Below are 8,089 nucleotides of genomic sequence, written 5' to 3' on the forward strand. Positions count from 1 at the left end.
ACACACACACACACACACACACACACACAAACACACACATACACACATATCATACACAGATACACACCGCCACCACCACCACCACCACCCTCATAGGCACAAACATTCATACGAACACATACGCATACGCAAACACAGACATATGCGCACAAACGCATACACAGACAAACACACACGCATAAACACAAACACACACACACGCACACACACACACACACGCATACGAGCGCACACGCATACATGTACACTCACAAATACACACGCACAGGCACACACATGCATACACACATACTCTCTTATACTCCCTCCCTTCCAACACATCTCATTATACAGAGACACCCGGATGTAGATTGGTACGTAGAGGGAAGAGAACGTCGGAAAAGAAATGTTAGAAAACAAAGACCATAAAGACGAATGAGAAATTGAGGAGGGGGGCGACAAAAATGTAAAGACTGAAATACAAAAAAAAAAAAGAAAAAAAAGAAGAGAATGAATAGAAGGGAAGCGCGCTCATATGACCTTAGCAGTTGCGAGCGCCGTAAAACCTTATACTACTACTACTAATAGAAGGGAAGACAAAGACGTGATGGAGAAAGAGGAGGACGGGACGAAGGAGTATGGGAGGGATGAGGAAGGAGAGGGAGGAGTGGAAAGGGAGTGATGGAGAGGGAAGAGGGGGCAAAGAGGAGAGTGACGTGGAGGAATTTGAGGAGGAGGATACAGCAGAGGATGAGGAAGAGAAGAATGGCGAGAATGAGGAAGCAAACAAAAAAAAAAAAAGAAAAAGAGGAGAAATGGAGGGAGGATGACGAGGAAAAAAGAAAATGAGGAAATACATTCTCTTCATTAATGTAAACTAAAGCACACTTTATAGAACTCTTAATTCCCTAGCTTCACTCTCATTCCCCATCCGATATCATCTATATAAAAATTCGAAAGATAGGAGGGAATAAAGAACCCCGTGAGAAATGAATACCTCGTCCGAAGACACTCCAGAGCAGCTAATGACTGTTGGAACAATCTATAAGGATAACCATGGGAGCAGAGAACCCACTCTACAGCTGCAAATCCTGGACTCGAAGCTTTTGATAAATGCTTTTCTCCGATCAGGAAAATTGAGCAGACACCACCAGAGAGAGCGAGCTGGAGGGGGAAGAAGAGGAGAGGAGCAGAGACAGAGACAGGCACTTATTTAATGTGATTTATTGGATAATTACGGCCCGAAAATGGCCGTGGCGATTTCCCACTCACCAGCGAATCGATTGCACTGACGTTAAATTAAGACAAACAGACAGGAACCCCGGCTCCTCTCGTCCTCCGTCCCACCCCGGTCTCCCCTGGCGACAGTTCATCAAGGTACGGAGAGCGAGAGGATTCTGGGATCTTCTGCAACGCAGACCAGTGGCAGACGCCTCACGGCGCACGGCTGGCAGCACAGCTCGGGTTCCCGCCTTTTTCTTCATTTTTACTCCGAAGAACAATTTGGGGCATCGCACGCTGGGAGTGCTCTTAAAATGGATCTTTGGGATTCGATGGGAGAAGTGAGATATCCTTTCTGGAAGAACTAGAAACCTCTAAATTTATTTATCTTCTCAGATTGGACAAATGTGATATTATTGTGGTAATTGTCTGGATACCATACCTCATCCCCCGTCCTTTCTGAGGTTTTTGCAACAATAAAAGCTCTTTCTATATATGTATGTCAAATCCTTCGTTTCCTAAGTCAAGAGCACTTTGAGAAATGCTGTTTGCTAGCGCTAGCCAAATAGTTTGATGATTAAGATTAACATATCAAGTCAGAGGAACGAATATGAAGGACAATTATTTGCCTTCTCCTTTTTTGCGGTAAGTCTATCAATGAAAACCATTGTGCTAAGAGGACAAGATTAGCACTGATCTTTATGACATTGTTTGAGGACGCTAAAATCTTCTGCAACAGTCGAGCATCCTACGCCTCAGGCATAAGGCAGGCAGCACAACTTTGGTGTCCGTTCATTTTTTCATTTTGCATCGATAATCCATTAGGGGCATAGCTGTGAGTGCTCTCTTAGAGATGTCGAGCTTTGATTTGGGGGGGGGGGGGGGCATAAAATCAAGAAATATGCTGGATTTCCTTTCGTACAGATTTGATCTGAAAAAAAAGCCCTCTGTCTGTCCGTCAGTCTGTCAGTCAGCCTGTCTGTCTGTCTGTGTCACTCTCAGTGGCCCAAAACCACATGTACACGTTCTCTCTCTCTCTCTCTCTCTCTCTCTCTCTCTCTCTCTCTCTCTCTCTCTCTCTCTCTCTCTCTCTCTCAAACACAAACACATACACGCACCTTCAGATCATATCATCATCAAGAACAAGAACAACAAAAACAACAAGAGCATCAAGAACAACACAAAGACCAAGAACAACATGAATAACAAGAACATTAAGAACAAGAAGAAGAAGAACAACAACAAAAGCAAGAACAACAAGAACAAGATGACAAGAACAAGAATGACAAGAACAACAAGAACAAGAACAAAAAGAACACCAAGAACAACAAGAACAACAAGGACAAGAAGAACAAGAAAAAACAACAAGAACAAGAAGAACAACAACATACAACAATAGATCATATCCTGTTTAGAGAACAAGTTATATGTGTCACGACGCGGTGGAATCAGGCGCTCGTCAATTCTTGGGCAAGTGGAGTTATTGGTATCATCTGAAAGCTGATTTATTTGCCTTGTTTAAAAAAAAATAAATGTCCATTTATCTGAAATAGAACTCAAGATATTTGCGACTGGAGGAAGTGAGGTCGCCTGGTGTCAGTGGGGAAATTTGCTAGAAATGGCCGACAAAGTTGGGTGACTCCAACAGCGAAAGAGTCTTTGAAAACTGGAATATGACATACTTTGAGCCTTTAATCAATGATTTTAAGTAAAATTCAATGGAAATTTGTTTTTTTATGGACAAAAAAGAGGTTAAGCCCAAAAATTAAAATTCGGTAAAAATTTCCAAACTGGTGGAAAAATGCCTGTTTCTCAGATTACATTATTTTGACGAGCGCCTGATTTCACCATACTGCCTCACATATACTCTCCTCAAAGGCATTTGAGTAAAAGATAAAACAACCACCCCTCCCTTTTTTTCGAGTGTGCTTAACCTATGTTTGCCCAGATCCGGGATCACTGTGGAAGTTACTGTGTCCTTGGTGCTATATCTTACAGAAATAGAAAACAAATGGCTGTGATCGTCGAAGCGCTTTAAGGCACTGGAGGCTATACTTTACTTCTACCAGTTACAATAAACAAATTTTCAATTTTTTAAAATACAACAAAGATTTATTTTATTTTTTCTAAATAATGAGGCAGCTGACGATGACAACAACGAGAGAGACGATGCTAACTCCATGACCCCCATCAACAATCCCTCATAATTCGTTTGAGTCACAGATCAACGATAAAATCGGAGATTTTCCCTCCTCACCACAATCTTACTCTGATGGAAAGGTGTTAAACCAACACTTTACCACAGTTTCTAGAGCCATGCCCTCCCCCTCCCCAAATCCTCACTCTTTTTGACTTTATGTGGACTACCAACTACCAATTTCTTCCAAGTTTATTGTGAAAGAGTCCTTAATGAGGACGACCATCAAAGTCCTGCGATAAATACGCCTCAGGACACGAAGTTCCGCTCACAATGTGGCAATCTGAGCTAGGTGGAGAAGCGAGGCCGGATTACTGCCAATAACATCTTTAATCTGATGGAAATAGGCCCTCTCTTCAGAAATAAATGGACCTCTGAGTTCCCTTGAGGAGCCACCTGTAAAACAAGGGTGAGGGAAGAAATGGATGAGGATTATAATATAGCTACAAGACCAGTGATTTATGTTAACCTCTGGGCCACCATTAGTCTCCATGCAACACCAGGCATTCATTGATAGATTAGGGCTCCCCTAGCATGGGCCCAATTCTGGTGAGGTGCAACTTCTTAACATCAATTTTTCTGCCGGAAAGAGAGGCTTGCTTGGTTTCGAACATATTATTTAATTTATCATGTTCTCCGTTCAGTTCTGTTTTAAGACGATCTGCAAAACGAGGATCAGGCGTCCCATTTTTCGCTACAAGAGGCCAGAGTTGTAGGAGATATTATATTACGTCTATAATTTGTGAACTAAAAGGATAAAACTATCCCTCTGTGTGCATAAAAATATCCAATGAATAAGCAATGTAAAATGTCAAAAACTGCGTATCAAACCTTTCTATAGTCTGTGTCGTGACGTATCGCCAACGCGTGAGGTTTCTTCTTTTACGCTCATGATAAACAAGTGTAAGAGAAAAGATTAATTTGGTCTTGGCACCGTTTAACACCTGGTGAAATAAAATGAGTTCCCCAAAGGCCAATATATTGGCTTACGTGACCACAGTCAGTCAACGTTTTTCCCCCTTCTACCTGTACTCGATACCGATTGCTGTAATTAGTATTTCGATACTTTCAGCTTTCAAAACAGTCAAAGTAGTGGCAAAGTCAAGAACACACAGAGTCTTACCTGACCCTTCATATCTTAGTGACAAGGCCCATAAGAAAGGGGTTTAATTCAACACCTTACATTAACAAATATGCCGAAAAGTAGAGTAATGAGATGCAAGCACCGTTGCAAAGGTTTTACCAGCCAGAGTAACGAGAGAGTAATGGTAAAAAAAAGAATAGCCTCTCACACTCACCATCCTCACAGATTAGTGAAATGCACAAAAAGAGCGTACGAACAGGCAGCGCACCCAAATGGCACTATTAACAACACGCCTCCGAGTAGTATATTAATCATAATTTAGGCCCAAATACTACTACAGAGTGTTCGAGACAGTTTGGAGACTTCAACATCGATACTGGGGGAAAAAACATTGATCCAGTACTTCGATACTTTCAGATATAACGTGGTGGGCGAAGAAACTTTGACCTCCCTCAGCACCTCTTTTGAGTGTAAAGTAGTCGAGTCAATGATACTTCAAATATATTTTTCCTCATGCATACAACCTTTCAGCACTGTGAATTTGGGGTAAACGAAGGCTCGAAACTTATGTATCTGTCTGCAATAAGTTCGCATTTAAGAATCCCAGTTAAAGAACAATCTGTTGAAGGTCACGGCTGTTAGAAACTTTAGTTGCAGACTTTAACCTCTATCTACGTCCCTTTGGACAGTAATACGATGATGAGACCTATGTGGTTTATGCACTGACTTTATGTGACTTTATCAATATTTTAAAACTCTAGAATTTGATTTGATAATATGCCACTGTCAGGTCTGTAAAGATATATGGCACACAATCAAGCAGAAGAAAGTATCAAACATGTATTTTAAAGCGGAATCGTTCTTTTTACATAACTAACAGCCTTTAATAATCAGTGTTGAGAGGCTGCCATGACTTAGAGATTAGTGGAGAGATTTTTTGGCCTTTTCCTTCACAACTTGACCCCTAGCTGGGAGTTGCCAAGTTCGTAACAACCGAATAAGCAAGGTTTTGAACCTTGACCCTCCTTTGATTACATTTGCTTTATAAGCGCCCACGTCTCTGGATGTCTGAATTACAACAGCAAAAAAACACCAACATCAACAGCAATAACAATAGCAGCAACAGCAACAAAAACAACAATAACAACAACAAAAACAACCACTACAACAACAACAACAACAACAACAACAACAATCACAACAGAGAGATTAGGTATCACAGACGATTACTCGTTATAAAGGCTAGTTCTATAATTTCTCTTTGGGTGTCTTACATTGATGTTGTTCTCAGTCCGTTCGTCTATATTGCAATGCACTCACGTGTGTCTTTTGTTTTTTTTTAAAGCTTGTTACTTGTTTATGTGCTAAGGAGGATGAAAACCGGTAGAGCGAGAATTGCCCTTGCGAAAATAAAATAATTTCCTGTGAACAACAAAGTGCTGGATGGCTAAACACGGTATTCGATCAGAGATTTTGCGCTATCAAGTCGTCTAGAAATAAAAGCAGGTCCGGTAATGAATGTTTCATAATTTAATATTGAGGAATGCTGAAACAACTCTGAAAACACAGTCTAGTGTTGGACAAAAGCGGTGTGAGCTTCTCATTATGATTGATACAAACTGTGTGTAAGTGATGGAGAGAGAGAGAGAGAGAGAGAGAGAGAGAGAGAGAGAGAGAGAGATATTTATGGGGAGGGGAGTGGGGGCGGAACAGTGCAGGTGTGTTTAAATGGTACTCCCCTTATCAAATCGGAAGTCCAGGTATTTTAATAACTTAAGTGTTCAGAAGGTCATTTTCATTTGAACCACTCTCAGCAGTAATATCAAATGCGGATAAGATAATATGTTAGCTTTCAGCCATCAAGGCAGTAGAGTACGAGTGGCTAACTACTACTAATGTGGTATATCCTCTTACTAATAGAACAGTGCCATGTTGCACTTAGGGTAAGTGTCATTTCAGCACCAAAAACCCCCACAAAAGACTTTACTCACTATCGCTGCTCTACACATCATTCTAACTTGTAAACGTTTAGCTAGCTATTTAGATGCGACTTTTCCTAAAATAGAGAATCGCCCTTGCAAAAGCCCCTAATGGCCTGCGACATCAGACATCTTGTGTTTCTCAGGCAAACAAACTAAAGCCCACCAGCGTAGACTGCTCCTCTCTTATAACTTCTGCTCTTCCCCTCGCTCGCTCAGGTTGTTAACAGTTGATTCATACGATCTGAGAGCAACGCTCAGCCAGCCCCAATTTTCAATTCCATCTTTAATCAAGCTTTCGCTCCAGGAAGCGTTCGGGGACTATGGCGGAAATGTTCTTCTTACCGGCTGCAATCGGCCTCTTCTCGTGCGGTATAGCCCAGCGTTCCGTTCGAGCCGCCATTTCCTCAGCCGTTTGGACGGGCCAGGATCCCTGTGGTGGCCGCAGTTAATGAGGCGGGATGGAGAAGGAGGAGCCTGATAACACGTCACACGAGGCTCTCTTTTGTCCCTGGCCTGTTAACGACCCTCGACTTTTGTTGAGAACAAAAGATACAAACCCATTATAAAATGTCGAGGAGTATGGCAGGGCTCCAAAAATGAACTCGGGGAAACAAAAGAGGAAAATAAAAGGGATGGGAAAAACGAGCGGGAAAGCGAATTATACACCAGAATTGAAGAGAGCGTATCATAGCCTCAAGGAAGACACCATTGGTAGCTTGCATTTCCCGGCGTCCGGGCCACTTCCGTTGTGGCACGCGCTGCCTTCTTTCCCATTGCCCTGGCTACCGGAAGCGTTCGGACAGAGACCGAGCTATTACTTAAATCAGCGCTGATTTGCCCGTGATAGAAAGATGAATCCATTACGTCCTTATAAGTAAATTGAGCCGATGACAACACTCTCGCTAACAGCCGTTAAAAGCTGGCGGAGTTTAAGGAATAATCTAGCGTAATTACGTTCTTAAGAGAAAATCGTATGTCGGTGCCAGGGGCAGATTACTGGCCGTGATGGAAGCCTGCAAAGTTTCTCGGCAAGGCTTACCTCCCCCGGGCGCTTGGGATTTCTCCACGTCTTGCTCTAATATCGCATTGCTCTCATCAAGTAATGGCCGCGGCAATGCGATTTTCAACCCTGAGAAGTAGTAAAATTCCCCCACCCCTTCACATGTCGACTCTTGAGAGGAGCGCTTTTAAAAGGCTACACCGGAGAATGATCTTTGATAGACGTGATCCTGATTGGAGGGCTGAATCCCACTCTCTACAGTTTAGTGATCAGCTTAATCCTATCATACAAATACCCAATCATTTTAAGAGGATGGCTTGAGGAAGGGATGTTACTCTAATTCATGATTGTTTCCACCTCAAACTTGAAGGTTAGATGGCAGCTGATTTTTTTCTAACTTTAAAAAATGAAATGGTTATAGACCCACGGTAGCCCCACACAATATAAATACGTGTACGGATAAGTGGAACTGCAGTATCTATAGAACGTTAGCGGATAAACATACACACAAGAATACTAGATGAAGACCTGAATTAATGTATAGGTTTACATGTGTCAGTGCGTCCATGTGTGTATTTGTGTGTGTGCGTGCGTGTGTGTGTGTGTGTGTGTGTGTGTGTAAATGC

This window comes from Aplysia californica, unplaced genomic scaffold, assembly GCF_000002075.1.
Source record: "Aplysia californica isolate F4 #8 unplaced genomic scaffold, AplCal3.0 scaffold00007, whole genome shotgun sequence".
Lineage (NCBI taxonomy): Eukaryota > Metazoa > Mollusca > Gastropoda > Aplysiida > Aplysiidae > Aplysia > Aplysia californica.